Raw genomic sequence first — 21,826 nt, 5'->3', positions numbered from 1 at the left:
CTTGGTGACCGACGTACGTTGATGTAATCATGCATGCGTGTCAATCGGACGATCCATTCCACCACCGTCATACTTTCTGCGTCCAAACATACTTGTCGGAGAAATGTATAAAAGTGAGTGTATCTATAACTAAGATATGTCTAGATACATGCATTTCTTTGACAAGTATTTTCAGACGGAGGGAGTATATAGCAGGAAAAAGAAAAAAACAGCTAGCAAGCAAGCAAGCTGTTTCGGCTTAAAAAAAACTGGAGGCTACCAACGCTCGAGAGGACCAAAGACAGCCTGCTGATGAGTAAATTGCAAAAAACCACCACAATTAAGGATCCTAAATCAGAAAAACGTTACCATTCATTTTTTTTCAAAAAACCATCAACATTGTACTAACAGTTTTCAAAAAACGCCGACCACTAGATTAGAGACGTTTGAGAGAAAACTGACCACTGGAACCCATTGTCAGGTGCCACGTGGCTAGAACAGAGTTAACGACGTTAGTGGACATAGTTCGGAAAAAAAACGCTAGTGGACATCACTGTCCCACCTCCCATCTCTCCTGCTCTCCCTACCCCCGACTCACTCCCCGCCGCCGCCCGAATCAAATCACCGCTGGCGCCCATTGCTGTCGCTGCCCCGCTCCCCCACTATCCCGCAACCGGCCCCCAATTCCGCCGCCGACCCGTGACCCAGGATCCGCACCACCGCCGCCGGATGGGGATGGCTCCTTTGACCCGGGCAACCCCTGCCCCCGTTGCGGCGCGCCGTGCTCTGGAAGAGACGGCAGCTCGCGCGCCCGTGCGCGTAAGGGGCAGCTGCTAGCGCACCCGTGCGCGCCCACTCCGGCCGGTACTGCCGCTTGCGCACCCTTGCGCGGTCGGGGTAGCTGCACGCGCGCCCGTGCGCGGCCGTGGCCGCTCCCGCTGCTCGTTGTGCACGGACGGGGCTGCTGCTAGCACATCCGTGCACGCCCAGTCCGGCCGGTGCTGCGCTCGCGCGCCCATGCGTGGACGGGGCTTCTGCTCGCGTGCCTTGCGCGGCCGAGGCGGCTCCAGCTGCTCGCGCCCCTGCGTGGTCGTCGCTGCTGCTCGCGACCATGCCCCCGCTGCGGCGCGCCCGTGCGCGGGCACTCCTGCCAGTGCTGCTGCTCGCGCACCCATGAGAGGATGGGGCCGCTCCCGCTGCTCGCGCCCGTGCGCGGCTGTGGCGGCTCCCGCTGCTACTCACACCCCCTAGAACGGCAGGGCGGCAACGGCATCCCTCGCCGGCGGCGACCGGCGGTCCGGCATGGGATCCTTTCGGATCGGGGCGGCGGCGGCTGTCCGTGTGAATCGGGATCGGGTGGAGGACGGGTGTTTTTTTATTAGAGATAGAGGAATAAGATCGCACTGACATGTAGGCCCATGTCTTTTTTGACGGTCAATTATATTCCAGTCAACTGTCGTTAGTTTTTGTAGCTACGTCATCACTTATAGTGGGACCAATCTGTCAGTTTTACACTTAGCAAGTGTTTACCTCAGCGATCAGTGTTTCTTGAAAACTGTCAGCACAATGTTGGTGATTTTTTGAAAAAAACCGAATGGTGGCGGTTTTCTGAATTAGGGTCCGCAATTGTGATGGTTTTTTGCAATTTACTCCCTGCTGATAGAAAGTGTCACATGCATGCGCCACATCAGCTGTTTCGGGCCGGTCACCTTGTCTCCTAAGTTTCCTCATGTAAGCGGATGTGTATATGCTACTAGTGTCTGCGTATGCTTGCTTGAACAAGGGCTTCACACGTAGGAGTACGTACGTACGGTCCCCAGGATACAAAGACAAGTTTTTTTTAACTAGGCTAGATATGAAACCGGAAGGCCCTTGTCACTATGTACTCCGTACTACTAGTACTGTGCATGCATGCATGCACCTCCGTTATGGATTTGTTTTTCTTTTTTTTTCTTTTGCTCTTACACCGACACGTGCGCAACACGGCAAAAATATTAGGAACTCACACTCTGGAGCACTCGTACGCCAGCTAGCTAGCTATTCACGACAAGGGACGGAGTTACTCGTATCTAGTACTCCCAAACTCCCATGTTAAAAAGAAGTGTGGATAAAATTATCCATTGACAATTGTTGAAACTTGAAGAAGTAGTGTGGATAATTTGATGCAGAAAAAGAGAGATGGTGTGGACAGGAGGAGCTTGAATACATGCATGCATGGTGCAGGATGGCATCACCGCATACGCATGCATGCATGCACGAAGAAAATGCTAGCGTAGCTGTACTATTCATTTGTGACATTGACACATTGTGTTGCTTGCAAGTTGCAATTCATTTGTGTTGTTCTTGCATGCAGATTTTGACTTTCCTTCTGCCTGCTTGATTGATGGTTAAATTATCTAGCTCTAGATAAATTGAGGAAATCACCGGGCGGGAGTCACAACCAAAGTATCATTACATTTGTCCAGCATTAGCATAATTTGTTAGGCCCCAGTTGCTTATTTGCTCATGAGGTGGCTGCTGCTTATTTGCACGCGTGGTCAATGTCACCCACACTCAGATCCAGCCAGCTGGTAGGTTTGGATTAAGGTGGCCTACCTATTAATTAAGCATATGCGTGTTACAAAAAGCATAGATTTCGTTAATTAGTAGAGTAATTAAGCTTATCCCTGTGGGTTGTCATGGGCGACTATTTTTCGAAAGATTTTGTCCGTTGTCATGATCGCTAGCTTGTAGAGCAAACTGAAGCTGGGTGTACATAGTCTATTTAAATGTTCATGAGTGGCGGTGGAAGCAACACCAATAGCCATTTAATCATTGTGCTACCTCCTTTTCGATCGACGATTGAATCAATATCAGGAAACATGTATTAGACATGTCAAAAAAAATTAATTATTCTCTCCACTTTTTTACAAAGTCCCAAAACTTTTCCCATCGGCTTTAACAATAATACATAAGTTATGTGATACAAAAATCATACAATCAATTTGTATTCAAAAAATTCCAAAATTATCATTATTGTGATATGTGACTCATATATTATTGTTAATTTCTTTGCAAAATACTCCCTTCGGTTCTTTTTAGTTTGCATAGAAGTGTTGTCCGATGTCAAAGTATCTCTAATTTGACTAAACTTATAGAAAAAAGTATCAACATATACAATGCCAACTTAGTAGTGCCAGATTCATTGTGAAATGTAGTTTCATAGTATATAAATATGGTCAAACTTTGTAAACTTTGACTTGAAAAAAACTAATACGCAAAGTAAAAAGGACCGAAGGGAGTATATTATCTGTTAAATTGATGATTTAAAGTTTAATAAAAAGTCTTACGTACTGAAATACGTATCCGATGAGAAGATCGTGTACACATTATATTGGTTGTAGTTTTGTCTTGAGCATATTATTTTAAGTCGTCGGCTAGAAGCTATAGCTAAGCTTATGGTGAGTACTCTACTCACCCATACAGCTAGCAGAGCCATAGTCATGTGCACAGATAACATGGGTCGATAGAAGTCTCGTGGCTGCCGCATAGCATCAAATCTACATATGTGTCGCGTACGTATAAACAAAGAATCTCCTGTGCTCTCTACCAGCTTCTACGCACACACACTTGTTTATGTCACCTCAGCTGTAGCTCTAGTTTGTAATCATGCTTGCAAGTTGCGCATTTGTTTGACCTAGGTAAGGAGTGGCGTGGCACAGACTACAACGTAGCATACATTAAGGTATACTACTCACGGAGAACAACGTCCAGATAACTGTGGCTGGGACGACAGGGTAATCATTTCCTCGATTGCTCTCCATGGATAGAGAGGACAATGTATCGTGAGAGCTAGTACAAGCTACTCCTTCCGTTCGGAATTACTTGTCACAAAATATGAAGAGAGTAGGTTGCTAGCTTGCACATCATTGACCATGTGTTCCGCGCCAAGTGTAGGCTCTAGAGCATGTATATATATGGGGGTACGTGGGAGCACAGGCTTGAGTTTCGGCGTGGGCGACCCAAGGCGGCACTACTAGGAAAAGGCCTACTAATGGCGCACCGGTTTTGCCTACTAATGGCGCACTACCGGTGCGCCATTAGTAGCACGCCACTAGTATTTTTTACTAATGACGCACCACTCACTGGTGGAAAAAGGGCCTTTGGTCGCGGTTCGCAACTGCCATTAGTCGCGGTTGCGCAACCGCGACCGAACGGGCGCGACTAAAGGCCCCACCCTTTAGTCGCGGTTGCTTAAGAACCGCGACTAAAGGCCCGTCCACGTGGGCGCCAGGCGGCCGTCGGGGCGGAGGACCTTTAGTCGCGGTTCTTCTGGCCAACCGCGACTAAAGGCCGCCGCAGGTTTAGGGTTTTAGCCCCCCCCCCCCTAAACCTGTTTTCTGTTTAATTTGTATTGTTTTATTTCTTTTGTGCTTTATTTTAATTTTGAAGGAGTTTCACATATTCTACGGTACTACATACATGCATATGAATGTACAATTTCAAACAAATTTGAAATTAGAACCAAAAAGAATTCAAGAGGAATATACAATATATATTCAATATCATCGGATGACCATATACAATTTTGAACAAGTTTCCATACATAATTTAATGCATATAAAGTTCTACGTCCTCGTAATGGTGTTCTCCTTTAGGATGGAGGACTTCCCTCCTGAACCATCCAGCTAGTTCCTCTTGAAGTGGTCGGAAGCGAGCTTCTGGACTAAGCATCATCCGGAGGTTATTCCTCTGAGCATTGGTATCACCCGGAACCCGCTCAGAGGTGTATCTCCGGATCATCTCACAGACATAGTATGCACATAGATTGGTCCCCGCTGGCTGAATATCCTCACCATTCTTAGCCTTTGCCCTTTTGAATTCTAGCTCTTTTTTGAATTCACCGACCTTTGTATCTACGAACCGTCTCCAAACCCTACGAGGCAAAGAAAATTAAATGAACAAGAGAGTTATTAGTTACTTGATATTAGGATATGAACGAAATAGGCCGATCGATATAGAGCGCAAATGAATGAAAATAATTACTTCTGCAGCATTCTTCTCATGTCGACCCAAAGCTTTGGATCCTTATTCAGAGAGTCGTGGACGAGACATTCTGAGGTGTCAACTTTAATTACTAGCAGAATCCAGTGGAACCTGCGGACACGATACATGCACAGTACGTCATGCATAACTCATCGATTAGCCGGCCACATACCATGCATGGAGTAAACAAAAGAGAATGTGCTCAAGACAGAAACACTCACCCAAAATGGTAAGGAAATAGAATATCACTTTTGAGTTCCTGCTTTGTAAGAAACTGCCACAGGTCTGCCTCCATGTCGGTGGGGTGATGCTCCAACACATATCCATTAACGATGTGTGGGTCAATGAACCCAACATCATGGATGTTCCTTACTATGCATTCCTTAATCTTCATTCTGCATGTATAATAGCGGACACAACAATATAGTTAGGACATATATATAGTGCAGGCAATATGAACGAGATGGGGTAGAAATAAATCACTTACAGAACGTAGCAACTGATGATAGATTTGTCGAGCTCGCACAGATTGAAAAGCTGGAACAATTCACTCAGATGAATTTGTACATAGTAATGTTTGAAGTGATGCTCATATCTAACTTCCGCATAAATATATTCTTTGGCGTTTTTATTTTTTATGTAACCCTTGTACCATTTCAGCAGACCTTTCATTTGTGGAGGTAGATCCTCTTCCTGCGCAGGCTCGACGAGAGGCCCATTCTTCACATATGTAATTACTACCTCCTTCACTGGCGCCTCATCAAGGCCTAATAGTTCACGAAGAGTAATACCTAAGTTGGCCGCTTGTTCTCTGGCACTCGTTACAGTCAATCCATGTGCTGCCGCAGCTGCTATGATATCGGGGTCATCCGGACCAGCGGCTTTCACTATAAGCGGGGCAATCGATTGTTTACTTTGTTCCCCGAGCTGGGCAACTCGTTTCCCGCTTTTTTTACTTTCTAATTCCGTTTTCTCGGCCTCCTCCAAGGCTTTGTTCTCCTGGTTCTCCGCCCGCTCTTTCTTCTCCTTCAACATGAGTGCCTGCCTACGAAGTTCACGTGCATAGTCGTCAGGCAGATTCTTCGCGGCTTGGGACGGTGTGCTCAAAAATGACTTAGCCCACTTCTTTTGCTCATCAGAAAATACTGGCTTGGGCTCGGGCTCTCTTTTCTTCTTGCAGTCCGCCTTCCATTTCTCATGATCAGCAGCCGCGGCCGCGGCAGTTTCCTCGGCACTACGTTCCCAAGGCCTTGTGGGGAGAGGCTTCAATGATGGCTCCGGTACCTTTGTGGTCTTAGGTACATAAGGGTCCGGGTTAATAATCCAGGACTGCTTCTGCTTCTTTGCCGGAGGTGGATTGGGGGGCGGCGTCTGATCACCCGCCGGACGAGGACTGGGGGGCGGCGTCTGATCTCCCGCCGGACGTTGTGGACTGGGGGGCGTCGGCTGACGTGACGGAGGTGTAGGTGAACCGCCACCACCGTAGGGGGGTGGACTTGTTGTCCTTGGCGCCTCGCCTGGAAACTTGATAAACTTCTTTTGCCATAGAATGAAATGGCGCTTGACATCTCCAAGTCTTTTCTCCCCTTCAGGTGTAGCAATGTCAATCTCCAGGTCCTCAAACCCTTGGACTATGTCCACCACCGTGACACGAGCATAGCCATCTTGAATGGGGTTGTTGTGGTGGAGTGCTCCAGGTAAACATGGTAAAGCACTGCCGATGGCTACCTTCATGGACATGTTCCCGATAGGATAATACAGATGACATTCTTTCATCTCCTTTATATCGTCCACGGGGTAGCGAGGAGGCTCCGGTGCAGTAATTTCGACCACCAGAGGCTCCGGTGCAGTAATTTCGACCACCAGAGGCTCCGGTGCAGTAATTTCGATCGTCGGTGCATCTGCACCAGCCGGTGGGGCCTCCGTGGAAGCCACACTGCTTCTCCGCTGCTGGCTTCTGAGATCCGCTGGATGATCTTCATGCTGCGCCCGAGCTGCATCTCGTTCGGCTACTAGTACACTCACGGTTTTCTTCATCACATCCATTTCCGATGCGAACCGCGCCACAACATCTGCTTCCCGATCCATCTTTCTCTTCCGGCTTCTGTAACCGTACGGGTCATCATTCTGGGGGAACCCTATTTTCCACGGAATGTGCCCCATGCCTCGTACACGTCCTCCGTGTTCAGGATTCCCGAGGGCTTTTGTCAGCGCGTCGTTCTCTCTGTTGAACTTGATCTTCCCCTCTTGAGCATCCCTCATTGCGTCAATAAGGGCTTGGGTGGGTTTAATTATTTTTCCCCGGTAAACACAGTCCCCTGTCTCCGGGTTCAGCGTTCCCCCATGCCCGTACCACCAGCTTTTGGCCCTTGGGTCCCATCCCTCCGTACCTGGACGGATTCCTCGCGCCCTCAGCTCGTTCTCCATCTTCTCCCACCTAGGCTCCCAAAGGCGATACCCTCCTGGCCCCATAATATGATTGTACTCCTTCTTAGCCGCATTTTCCTAATTTTTTTTCGATATTTGAATGAACTGCTCCGATTTCTTTTGCTTCACAAATTCTGGCCAATCATGTTTCAGTTTCTCATATTGTCCTTTGAAATCCGGAGCCTTGTTCTGCTTGACAAAGTCATGGGCTAGATTTTGCTTGAATTTCCGGAATGCGTCGGCCATCTTATGAAGAGCGAACTGTTTGACTAGCCTCCTCCTCTCCTTGTTTTCCTCAATCTTGTTACCCTCCTCATCGAATTTGTTGTATTCCGGAGGTAGAACGAAATGTTCCATAAGCTTTTTGAAGCAATCTTTTTTTGTTCTCTTATCGACAAAAGTGAAACCAGCAATTCGTGCCTTCTTTGGCTTATTCCACTCCTGGACGGTGATCGAGACGTTGTCTCTAACAATGGCTCCGCATTGGTTGACAAACTTGGTGGCGTTCTTGCGGGGCTCCAGCGGCCCGCGGGTTGCACTGTCGACAACCTCGATGGTGCATGTTTCTCCTTGTTTCATCGTCTTGGTTGCGCCACGCTTTGACGACGTACTCGATTGTTTCGACGATCCGGCCGAGGGCTAAAATAAGAAAGAGAGTCGCGCGCGTTAGTCCACACATATTTATTCAAATCAGGGTGTCGCGGTAGAGCGCGAGACGGGGCGGCAGACGACGACGTCACGGAGAGGGAGGCGAGGACAACACACATGTATAACCCTCGCCGCCCCCTCTCGATCCCTAAAAAAACACCGCGCGCATCGCCGCCCCCCTCGCCGCCCCCTCTCCGTATATACGTTTTTTTTGTTAATTATCAAATTTTACGGTTATTTGTTAAGTTATACGTTTTTTGTTAATTAAGTTATTTTACGGTTATACGTTTTTTGTTACGTTATTTTACCGTTTTTGTTAAACTAATTAACTAGTTAAAATTAAAAAGAACAAAAAAAAATTCTCTCTCCCTCTCCACGATCTCGCTAGCTCTCTGTACGTGGGCGAGAGGGGGCGGCGGGCGACGGCGGGCGGCGTCGAGGGCGAGGGCGACGGCGGGCGGCGTCGAGGGCGAGGGCGACGGCGGCAGGCCTTCGGCGCGGCAGAGAAGACGAGAAATGCCCGCGACGGGTCGGGCCCCTGTATTTATAGCCCCCCCTTTAGTCGCGGTTGGGGAGGCGACCCGCGACTAAAGGGCAACCTTTAGTCGCGGTTGGGGAGGCGACCCGCGACTAAAGGGCTTTTTTGGCGGGTTTTTCGTTCCCGCGCGCAACGACCTTTAGTCGCGGTTGGGCAGGCCAACCGCGACTAAAGGTATTCTTAAAATACTTTTTCTTTTTCAAAATGTTAAAAATACAAATAATATATCGAAAAATTCAGAAAAATAAAACTAATTCAATTCAATATGTTAAAAACACAAATATTATATCAAAAAATTCAGAAAAATAAAACTAATTCAATTCAAAATTCTAAAAATACAAATAATATATCAAAAAATTAAGAAAAATAAAACTAATTCAATTCAAAATGTTAAAAATACAAATAATATATCAAAAAATTCAGAAAAATAAAACTAATTCAATTCAATATGTTAAAAACACAAATAATATATCAAAAAATTCAGAAAAATAAAACTAATTCAATTCAATATGTTAAAAACACAAATATTATATCAAAAAATTCAGAAAAATAAAACTAATTCAATTCAAAATTCTAAAAATACAAATGATATATCAAAAAATTAAGAAAAATAAAACTAATTCAATTCAAAATGTTAAAAATACAAATAATATATCAAAAAATTCAGAAAAATAAAACTAATTCAATTCAAAATTTTATACGCCTAGGCAGGAGTATGACTAAATCACTCCAAATTTCATGTATCATCAGTGGTATCTCGAATCATTCGAAAATGGACACCAAACACATCACGGGTAATATAATTCACATGATCCATTCAACAAAGTTTGGTACAATAAATTATTACACATCATTTCTTCCCTTGTGTCCCTGCTTGCTTACATTGTGCCGTATCCATGGAGCATCCTCATCATTTAACTTAATGCTTGGGTCGGTGTTCACTTTGAAGGGCGGAATTTCAGCAAACATATTATAATCTTCTGACATGTCTGTCTTGTCCTCCACTCCCACGATGTTTCTTTTCCCTGAAAGAACAATGTGGCGCTTTGGATCATCGCATGATGTACTGATCGTTTTCTTATCTTTCCGTTTCCTCGGTTTGCTACTCATGTCCTTCACATAGAAAACCTGAGCGACATCTTTCGCTAGGACGAATGGTTCGTCAAGGTAACCAAGATTGTTGAAATCCACCATTGTCATGCCGTATTGCTGGTCCACCTATACCCCACCTCCTGTTAGCTTGAACCATTTGCACCGGAACAAAGGGACCTTAAAGGAGGGTCCATAGTCAAGTTCCCATATCTCCTCTATGTAACCATAATATGTGACCTTTTGCCCATTCTCGGTTGCTGCATCAAAGCGGACACCACTGTTTTGGTTGGTGCTCTTTTTATCTTGGGCGATCGTGTAAAATGTATTCCCATTTATCTCGTACCCTTGGAAAGTCGTTATAGTCGAAATGGTGTCTTGTCCAACATGTACAGCTGATCTACAACATCATTGTCATTCATTAAATGTTTTCTCAACCAACTGCCGAAAGTCTCCATGTGGGCCTTCCTAATCCAGGATTCAGGCTTCCCCGGGTTGTCCGAGCGTAAAATATTCTTGTGTTTCTCAAAGTACGGAGCCACCAAGCTGGAATTGGTCGGTACAGTGTGGTGTGCTTCAGTCAGAGAATGGCCGTCCATACATGTCGTTGATTTCCTTCCGATCGTGCCTTTTCCACTTAGTCTCCCCTCGTGCCGCGATCGAGGAAGACCAATCGGCTTAAGGTCAGGAACAAAGTCAACACAAAACTCAATTACCTCCTCATTTCCATAGCCCTTGGCGATGCTTCCTTCTGGCCTAGCGTGGTTACGAACATATTTCTTTAATACTCCCATGAACCTCTCGAAGGGGAACATATTGTGTAGAAATACAGGACCGAGAATGAAAATCTCTTCGACTAGGTGAACCAAGAGGTGCGTCATAATATTGAAGAAGGATGGCGGGAACACCAACTCGAAACTGACAAGACATTGGATCACATCGTTCTGTAACCGTGGTAGATCTTCTAGATTGATTACCTTCTGAGAGATTGCATTGAGGAATGCATATAGCTTCACAATGGCTACTCGAACATTTTCCGGCAGGAGCCCCCTCAAAGCAATCGGAAGCAATTGCGTCATAATCACGTGGCAGTCGTGAGACTTCAGGTTTTGGAACTTTTTCTCCGCCATGTTTATTATTCCCTTTATATTGGACGAGAATCCAGACGGGACCTTCATACTGCTCAGGCATTCAAAAAAGATGACCTTCTCTTCTTTGGTCAGAGCGTAGCTGGCACGACCTTGAAACCATTCCGGATGCCGGTCGTCAGGGTCTTTCAAACGTTGCTGGTCCTGCCGTGCTTCCTTTGTATCATTTGTCTTCCCATACACGCCCAAGAAGCTTAGGAGGTTCACGCAAATATTCTTCGTAACGTGCATCACGTCGATTGCAGAGCGGACTTCTAGGACTTTCCAATATTCTAGCTCCCAGAATATAGATTTCTTCTTCCACATGGCTGCGTGCCCGTCAGCTCCCTTCGGAACTGATTGTCCGCCAGGACCCTTTCCAAAGATGACTTTCAAATCCTTGACCATATCAAATACCTCAGCACCAGTGCGTTCCGCAGGCTTCGGCCGGTGATCTGCCTTGCCATTGTAATGCTTGCCTTTCTTTCTTACTGGATGAATTTTCGGAAGAAATCGACGATGCCCAAGGTACACGTTCTTCTTACAATTTGGCAAATGTACACTTTCAGTCTCATGTAAGCAGTGCGTGCATGCATTGTATCCCTTATTTGACAGTCCCGAAAGGTTACTAAGAGCAGGCCAATCGTTGATGGTTACGAAAAGCAACGCTCGTAGGTTAAATTCCTCTTTTTTGTGCTCATCCCACACACGGACACCAGGTCTGCCCCACAGCTGTAAAAGTTCATCAACTAATGGCCTTAGGTACACATCGATGTCGTTGCCGGGTTGCTTCGGACCTTGGATGAGCACTGGCATCATAATGAACTTCCGCTTCATGCACAACCAAGGACGAAGGTTGTAGATGCATAGAGTCACGGGCCAGGTGCTATGGCTGGAGCTCTGCTCGCCAAAAGGATTCATGCCATCTGTACTTAGACCAAATCTTATGTTCCTTGCGTCAGCTGCAAAATCTTTGAACTCTTTGTCGATCTTTCTCCATTGCGTTCCATCTGCGGTGTGTCTCAACTCCCCGTCCGACTTACGGTCCTCTTTGTGCCATCGCAACAACTTGGCATGCTCTTTGTTCCTGAACAGACATTTCAACCGTGGTATTATAGGAGCATACCACATCACCTTGGCGGGAACCCTCTTCCTGGGTTTCCCGCCCTCAACATCGTCACCAGGGTCATCGCCTCTGATCTTATAACGCAATGCAGTGCATACCGGGCATTCATTCAAATTCTCGTATTCACCGTGGTAGAGGATGCAGTCGTTGATGCATGCATGTATCTTCAGAACCTCTAAACCTAGAGGGCAGACAACCTTCTTTGCTTCGTACGTACTGGCGGGCAACTCGTTATTCTTTGGAAACATATTCTTCAACATTTTCAGCAAGTTTTCAAATGCCGAGTCAGCTACACCTGCCTGTGCCTTCCATTTCAGCAAATCCAGTGTGCAGCTCAGCTTTTTCAGACCATCATCGCATCCAGGGTACAACGACTTTCTGTGATCCTCTAACATGCGATCCAAATTCTCCCTCTCCTTTTTAGTTTCGCAGCGTCTCCGTGCGTCAGCAATGGTCCGACCAAGATCATCAACGGTCTCATCACGTGCCTCTTCTTCACCTTCACCTTCACCTTCCCCTTCACCTTCCCCTTCACCTTCCCCTTCACCTTCCCCTTCACCTTCAGCATCCTCCATGAAAGTATCACCGAAATGAGCAAGATAGCTTTCATCGATGAAATCATCCCCTTCTTCATCTTCTTCCATTATAACCCCTCTTTCTCCATGCTTGGTCCAACAATTATAGCTTGGCATGAAACCGTGCCGAAGCAGGTGCAGGTGAACTTCTCTTGAGGAAGAGTAACCCTTCTGATTCTTACAGTCAACACATGGACAGATAACAAAACCCTTCTGCTTGTTCGCATTAGCCACTACGAGGAAATCTTTCAAACCCGTAGTGAACTCGCGGGAGAGTCGGTTACCGTACATCCATTGCCGATTCATCTGCATTATTATAATATAAAATATATAATTAACCATCATGCATTTGTTAAAGTAACTAGCTATAAACAATAGAAATTAAACAATGAACAACACACATGCATATTTTATCAATGACACACATGCATGAAAGGTTCAAGTTGCTAACCGCGATCGAGGAGGAACCTCAAGTGTGGCTCCAACACTTCATATCATGTTTGTTTCACGCTGTTGGGCATTTCATCAAACACCTTGTGTGCATAAGAGGAACCAAAAGCAAACCTACACCCCCTTGTGAAGAGAAGTGGCACCAAATGGCTAAGTGAGTGCGCTGAACTGGTATATATAGGGGAGGATCTTTAGTCGCGGTTGGCCAGGCCAACCGCGACTAAAGGCCTTTGGGCACCTTTAGTCGCGGTTGGCCTGGCCAACCGCGACTAAAGCCCCTCACGTGCACCAGCTGGCCACCGAGCGCCCTGGCCCAAGCCTTTGGTCGCGGTTCGTCTGCCGAACCGCGACTAAAGACTTCATTAGTCGCGGTTCCTACAGTTTCGCGACTAATGGGGCTGGACGGAAGCCTCTTTTTCTACCAGTGCCTGGTGCACCATTAGTATCTGGTATACTAATGGCGCACCACGAAGTGCGCCATTAGTATGTAAGAACATGGGTCATTTAGTATGCCTCTCGGGGGGCCATACGTAACCATGTGCTTTGTCATACTAATGGCGCACTCTGTGGTGATGCGTCATTAGTATCCTTTGGCATACTAATGGCGCACCTGAAGGTGATGCACCATTAGTATGAATATTTGGTTTTTTTTTTCTTTTCTGATTTTTGCACAGGTTACAAAATATATTATTGGACAAAATATAGACAGCAGCACACAACAACAGCAGATTCATCGAATACAATAGAAGATTAGTCTCCGAATACAATTCATCATATTAATCTCCGAATTCAAAAGACCAAACAAAGATAAAACATTAAAAGTCTCAAGACCTCGAGTATCGAGTTTGTCTTCACATTACAAGTCGATATCGATCATCTAAACTACCATCACATAGAAGAGAACTGCGGTCATGACGATAAGCATCATCGCGATCAAACTTGTCTTCATCCGGTTCCTACAACGCTCCCTCCTCTCTCCCGCTAGATAGCGGGCGTATCTAGATTCGGCCTCCGCCCTAGTGGTGTACCCTTTGTAACTGTTACCGCTGAAATAGTGAACCTGTCTCCGATACTCCTCCCAGTCGTCGTAGACTCCGGGAACCTTACCCTTGTACACGACATACGACGAGATCTCTATGCACAAGCCAAACAACAGACAATACATAAGCAACATGTAAGTATGCAACAAAAGGATCGAAAGACTAAAGCAAGACATTAATAGCACGATTCATGGTCCTACTAATAAATAGCATTGATTACATCTAAGTTGAATGACTGTCCAAACCAAAGAGACATACGAATTAATTAAAGTTTAATTACAAGATGATCCAATCAATGTTTCAGAACTACACATCACTACTTTTGACTCGACTCATCGTACAGGAGCGTGGATGAAGCCGTCGTCTGTCGTGATGGTCATGAAATCGCGGTCGTTGTCACCCTGCATTTTTAGCATTCCATCTATCTCACTGTTGGACGGTTGATATCTACGGAAGAACTGCCCCGAGGTATGAAGGACATCTTGATGGATGATGTCCGCAAACTCTGACTGGATGTGAAAGAATTCTTCTCTGAGATCCGCGTCCTGGGTTGCCGACAACCTCGCGGCCCAATCTTTGAGACTATCTGGTAGCAGAAGGTGATGATGGTCCCTTACGATCGCCCGCATGTGATGGAGGGCGTAGTAGGCATCCTTCTGAACGCCAGGCGGCTGCTTGACGCAGCAGAACTTCGTATTGTGTGAGAAGGTGTGCTTGCCGTACTTACGAACTGCCCTGGTGAAGGTGCCTCCAGATCTGGCGTAGCCGGGGAGAACATCATCAAGAACTTTCTTGACATTTGTGTACTCTATCTTGGAGTTATGGTTCGGGTCGAAATGCGTGGCCATGGAATATTTCGGGCTTAGGAGGATGAGTGTGCAATGTGTATCACTGCACAGAACACAGAATGTTAGAAAAAAAAGAACAATCGAAATCTAAGAAATCATATGTTACGGGGCGGTTAAGGGATGACTTACTCGGGAAAGTAAGCCACAAGGAAGTTATCCTTATCTGGCGGTCCCCAGCGTTGCTCAAGTGCTTGGCACGCATGTAGAAGGGGTCGACTATCATGATGTCCGGGGTCTTGTCTCTAATGATCTGCATCTTCATACTCAGCAAAAACAGCCGAACTAAGGTGTAGTGCAGCAGATGAAGGTTAAACATAGCAAAGATGTCATCAAACCGCAGGACGATCGTACCCCCGATGTCGCCATCCACAAAGCCCTTGCCCTCTGGCACCTTGGCCACGAAAACCGGGTATGCCACATCATTCTCTCTGAGACGCCGCTTCTCCAAAGAAAGAACACTGTCGTGCAGACTCCGCATAGCGCCGGTTGCAGCATTGAGCATATTTGGCGGTAGCATCGCCCTACCCGCCACATGCACCCTCCTAGAGATATCCTTAGGTGAAGGTGGCCCGTCCTAAGCACGGATCGAACTCGGTGCCGGCTGGCTCGCACCGGCGCCCTTGTTAGTCTTTCGTTTCCGTCCCTTCTTCTTGATCTCCTGTAATGGGGCCGAGTTCTGCTCACAGACCGCCTTCTTGAGCGTGTTGGGGCTGATAATATTTCGCACCTCAGCTATCTGAGGCTCGGTGAAGGCGGGAGCTGGTGGCGTCTCCTGAGAACTGAACACCAGACGACGCCTGTTGGAATTGGATTTCTCCGCCGTATCAGCTAGATTGCGGTCGTCTTGGTTGGGTTCTTGAGAAAGAGGCCCGCAGAATTCGTCAGCGTACCCATGTTCGGCAAAGTACTTATCGACTTTGGTAAATGTACCGTCGTTGTTGTCGTCGTCGTCCGGATCCTGTGCCATAGGGATGTCCGTATCCTGTGCCATAGGGATGTCCGGCATAGGGATGTCCGGCAGGTCCGGTAGCGTTGCGGCGTTCTTGCCATGGCTTGGCGCCGGCACGACTGGCGGTCTTATCTGTGGGATGGTGTCCCCCACCCCCAAACGAATCTGGCTCTTCGGCCAAAGCAGGGGCCAGTTTACGCAGGCACTGAGGGTCATCTCATCTTCTTCGTCGGCCCCAGCGGGTCGAATCGGAGGTAACAACTCATCGCAGCCTGGCAGCACCCGAACCACTTCAACCCAATACACTGTGGGTGCCATCGGATTACCGTGGAATACGCGGTTGCCTGGTTGAACGATTCTGCCCTTGGCGACATCGACCAACTCGCCACCCACGAAGTGCAGAAGAGTGCAAGGAACGTCGGCGGCGCCCTGCGAAAACATGTAGGGCGTCAGGGATGCCTAGTCAAAGGTAAGGAGATGAAGTCATCGGCCGAGAGGCTTAGTTACCGTGATGTCGTCGAGCTCGGCTAATGTCGAGGCACCGCCAAGGGCGGGCGTGCAACTGACGGAGGGGGCGCTTGCTGGCGAGGTGCCGTCCGGCGTACACCCGGGTGCATTAAGCTCCAATGCCCGTGCCGGCGCCGGAGAGACGAATACCACCTCTGCCGGAGACACCAATGGCGCCGCCGGAGACACCAATGGCGCCGCCTGCGCGCTGTGCGAGTTGCTGGCCGTGAAGCTGGGAACCGGGGGAGGCCCCTGTTGGCCGCCCGCAATCCACGTCGTCAGCCCATGAATCAACGTAGGCACCATGGCATTGAGCTTCGTTCCCAGTTGTTATTCCACTTTCTCTTGGACAAGCTCCGGAATCCGCGCCACTTGTGCCTTGAGTGCTTCAACCTCGCGCGTCTGGCTTTCCAAGCTGGTCTTTTTCTCTTTCCGCACACCAGCGGTATAGTATGACCCCCATTTTGTGGACAAGCCTTTGCCGGCCACACGACCAGCTGACGTCGGCTTAGTGAGCTTATCCTTGTTTTTCATTACGTTCAACGCCCTATTTAAAGGGGTGTCGAAAGGGGAGCTCTGAGACGACCCCGCACTACTGCTTTCAGTTTCCTGCGGAAGGAACGTGAACCATTTAGAAATATTAGGGATTAATTAGAGTGCAACCATATGGAGCTAATTACGCGCGGGTGTATTCCTTACTAGAACAAGCTCAAGCGCCCTGGTCTTCGGATCCGTGGTAAGCTCCTTTGTTATCGGGTCCTCCTTGTACCGGGCCCTGACAAAGTTCCTGGTCTGCTTGTCACCGTTGTATTTCTCGAAGCGGGGCGGTAGGCCTTGCTCGGCACGCTCCGTGTCCTCCTTGTCCCATATAGGCTCCGCCACTCTGTAACCGCCGGGACCGAGTTTGTGTTCCCCTAAGTTCAACTCCCGCATTTCTTTCCACCACTGACTTGATTCGGAGGTTGCGCTGCTCTCGCACTTGATCTTGAACTCCTTGTAGTCATCTTCACTGATCAAAGAATATTTCACCTTGATCTTCTCATAACTACCCCCTTTATCAATCATTCTCTTCACAGCGCTTCTCCAAGTAGACAGGGCCGTGCTCATCCTCGTGAGGGCGGCACTGTTCACTTTATTCCCTGAGAGGCGTGTGTTTTCAAAATCGGCGGGGAACTTGTATCGTTCGTGCAGCTTTGTGAAGAGGAGGTTGCGCAAATTCCCTCGGTCCTTATGCCTAAGGTTCTCGGTGTTGATCGAGACGGTGCTCCGGAGAATGCACCCGAGCTGAAGCGACTACCCCTTGACTATATGTTTGGGCTCCGTTGGATGCCCGTCGGAGTCCACTTGAGTAAATTCCTCCTTGAGGGTGCTAAGCATATTCGGGCGCAGGTCCTTCCTTTGCTTCTTCGGTTGGCTGCCATCTGTGTGTGCGCCGCCATCATCAGTGGTGGCGTCCTCGGCGGCACCATCAGTGGTGTCATCCCCGACACCACTAGGGGTTGTGTAGTCAGGATCGTTGTCTTCTGCGGCGTCCTGATTGCGGTGAGGTTGTTCCTCCATCTCCTGGGACAGCTCCCAGAATTGCTTGCCACCCGAACCGCCGGCCTCATCGTTGTGGGCCATGTTTCGCTCTAAATAGGAAAAAAGTTTGGTCAAAAAGTTGGTTATTGCCAAGGAACAAGATCATGGTCTCATCATTTAGGGTTTGTCGACACCGAGGCATCCTAAAAGCTAAGCTTTTATCATTTAGGGTTTGTCAACGCCGAGGCACCCTAAAAGCCTAAGCGTACATCATTTAGATTCTCATCAACACCGAGGCACCCTAAAAGCCAAGGTTTCATCATTTAGGGTTTGTCGACGCCGAGGCACCCTAAATGCTAAGTTAAGTTTTCATCATTTAGGGTTTATCGATGCCAAAACACAGCAAACTAGCAAGATGATCATTATCTTTGCAAGACAGTAGCTCAAGTTTTTGACAGTAGCCTCTGAAGAAAACAACAATGCAACATTCAAGTTTAGACATACACACTGAACATTTGACCAGTTACCTCTGAAGAAAAATATACGCTGACTATTTGACACAAAGAAAACAGCTATTGTAAACATTAAGTCATGGTAGTGTGCGCTGAAGCAATTATAGTATAGGAACAACAACACAACAGTAGCAAACACAAGTCCTCAATAAGTGTAAGCGAAGTGTACTTGAGCTGTAAACAGGCTTAAAAACCCCAACTACTGGACACAATAAATCATGGCCATTTTAACTGTAAAAAGAGTTCCACATGACAATAGATGATTGAAAGAGCTCAAATACTAGTACAAAGATAAACTTGAAAAATGATCAACAACAGCCGCAGAGATACTATTGTGAAACAAAATATGAGGAAAAGAGGAAATTCAGAACATGAGAGACAAAACTGTATTTTCATGACAGAACAATTATTACACAATAGAGCCACAGGAAATACAGGGGAAGGATATTTGTATCACTTTAGATTAGTGTAGCCACTATCTAACAAAACCAGAATGTTAACAAAATTACACCATGATGATACCAAATTCTTGTAGCAGTACAATGAGTTCACAAGATAAAAAAATCATCCACATTCACCAACCAAACTGGTGGAGATACAGCAAACCAGAACATAGCCTCTTAAAATATTTGTTATAAGGTTGTGATTCCATGATGTTATAAGGTACTTGTTTTGATCAGAAGCAGCAATTGCCACAAAATAATTTCACACACATATTCCAACAAGCACTTCAAAACAGTAGAATATTTACTAGCTGTGTTTGCCAAACTGCAACTATGTGATAGTGAACAACACAAGAGGTGCTGCTGCTCAGGGCTTCAATTTGAAATACTACTGGAAGATAACTAACTAAAAATATGTTGAAATGGAGCATTACTACTCTACAGAAAGATAACGCAATGTAACAAAAGTGTGACTCTATCTACAATGAGTGGAAATGGCCAAGCCTAAACAACTTACTACTTAACCAATTCTTAGGCAGGCCATACACAACACGGTGGCTCATAATGCACCAATCAGTCAGATAACAAGAGCAGTTTAGCACCACTGATACAGTGCTCCAGCTACCAAACCAAACAAGTAAATCAATTACCACACCAGCAGAACCATCTGCGACTTACCGTGGCCGATGCACAAAATTCGGTTGTAGCTGAGGTTGAGCACGCGAAGCTTCGTCAGTTCCCGAAGCCCCTCGACGTTGGCGATCTTGTTCCACGACAGATCCAACGAGTGCAGGCCCTTCGGCAGCGATCCCGGGGAGATATGAACTGCATGACGAATAGAACAACCCAAATATAGTTACTGAATGTCTGAAGATGCTACTGTCTAGTACGGGAGCACGGGAGCACGCGAGCACGCGGGAACGATGGCCGCAAGAAGTAGCAGCCGCGAGTACGGTTAACTGAACCTACTATTTTCATCAGGCTGGAGACTGGCAACAAGATAGTAATATTTATCACTTCTATTCTTGCCCAAAATTGCACATTTGTATTTATTACATTAAATTTATGTGCGCACAATTAGATAACCAGTTCAATTATTACATGAAACTAGAGATGGTATAACAGCAACAATCATAATATCTACACTTGTACAAGTACAAAGAAATGCTCATGACAGGCACTAATATGCAAGAGGGCAAACTGAGATTAAGGCCACTCCCACATGATAATCCAACGAAACAAGAAGTGTGGAGGCCTTGGACAACACAACTCAACATAAATGAATCGCGCAATCAGCAAGCAGCACAGCATTGCAGATCAACTGGTTATCCATCAAGAAACTACGCAAGTACCATGTCGGCAAGCCTGATGCAAGGGCGAAACACAGGCACGACCACTCCTCCCTCTAGCTTAACTCCTAACCCTGCTCCAACTAAAATAAAATCGCAGAGCTCACCAACAAGGCAACATCTCACCAACACAGTGCTGCCAAACCGTACCCACGTTGGGCATCCCGCCGCGCCGGCAGGAAGCAGGCGACCAACCCACACGGGCAGGCGGCGGCGGAGGACACAAAGCAGCAGCAGCCGCGGCATGGCGCGCAGATCCCGAGGGGAAGCTAGAGAAAGGCGGCCGCAAGCAGCAGCAGCAGCGGCACGATGGGGCGGCGACGGCAAGCTCCTGCTCCTAACCCTAGGTCGCCGCCCCGTGGGGGCATGGGGATGAGCGGGGGAGAGAGGGAGGGAGGGAGAGAGACTAACCAGGCCGCGCGGGGAGGCTCGCGCCGTCGTCGAGGAGTGCGTCCGACGAGTCTAGCCGCCGTCGAGGGGCAGCTCCGACGAGAGAGATTTGGTGGTGGTGGGAGCGGAGATGACGGAGAGCTCGAGGGGGAGGCGGCGCTCGAGGGGTAGGAAGGGGAGAGGGATGCGGCGGCGGCGCGTGGGCGGCTGCGGCGCCGTGGGTCGGGGCAGCGGCGGTGTCGCGGTGGAGGGAGGGAGCGGCGCGGTGGAGGGAGAGGAAGGAAGTGTCGATCTGGCAAGAGGGAGAGGGACGAGGGAGGGACGAAGTGTATGGATGGGGGCAGATTACTAATGGCGCACCACCAGGGGGTGCGCCATTAGAATGTTTTTTTTAGTTTGAGCACTCAGGTTATATTCCACCTAATCCAATCCACAACAGAACCCCCCCGCTAGCCCGACCGGTTAGCACGCAGCACACACACCGGGAGGTCCTGGGTTCGATTTCCAGGCTCCCCAATATTTTTTTTTTGCATTTTAAATGTTGTTTGATATTTATTTGTGTTTAAATATGTTCAAACTTGTTTAAATCATAACAGTAATATTTTTTTATAAAACAGTAATAATTTTAAAACAAATATGTTCAAATTTGTTACTTGAAAGTATCATCGGCGGCGGCGGTGGAGCGGGGGAGGGAGCGGGGGACGGAGCAGGGGAGGGTGCGGGGGGCCGGGTGCTCGTCGGCCGCGGTGGAGCGGGGGAGGGTTGCGGTGGGTCGGCGGCGGCGGTGGAGCTAGCGGGGGAGGGTGCGGGTGGGATCGAGATGGAGGGGGATCGAGATCGAGATGGAGGGGGAATCGATATCGAGATGGAGGGGGATCGAGATCGAGTGTCCTCATGAATTCAAAAAGTGCCCATGAAATTTAAAAATATTCATGATATCAAAAAGTGCCCATGAAATACAATCGAGAAATGAAGACTATGATTTAAATACAATCGATCTTAGCTAGCTATCTGTTCACAATCTTCTTGCCCTTCTTCTTCGCAAATGGAGTTCTTCTGTGGAACGGACGTCCTTTAGGTAGGGTGGTCCTGCTTCTTCTTGTGGTGTGTGCTGCTACTTCATCGTCGTCGTCATGTTCGATCTTCGGGTCGCCGTACTTGTCGAAGTCTTGCTCGTTTTCTACTCCATCCATTCCGATGATCTTCCTTTTGCCTCTCCTCACGACAACACGACTGGGCTTTGACGGGTCGGTAATGAAGAAGCATTGGTCCACTTGGGAAGC

Source organism: Triticum dicoccoides, chromosome 5B, assembly GCF_002162155.2.
Source record: "Triticum dicoccoides isolate Atlit2015 ecotype Zavitan chromosome 5B, WEW_v2.0, whole genome shotgun sequence".
In the NCBI taxonomy this organism is placed as follows: domain Eukaryota; kingdom Viridiplantae; phylum Streptophyta; class Magnoliopsida; order Poales; family Poaceae; genus Triticum; species Triticum dicoccoides.
Note: the sequence above shows the minus strand (reverse complement) of the source record.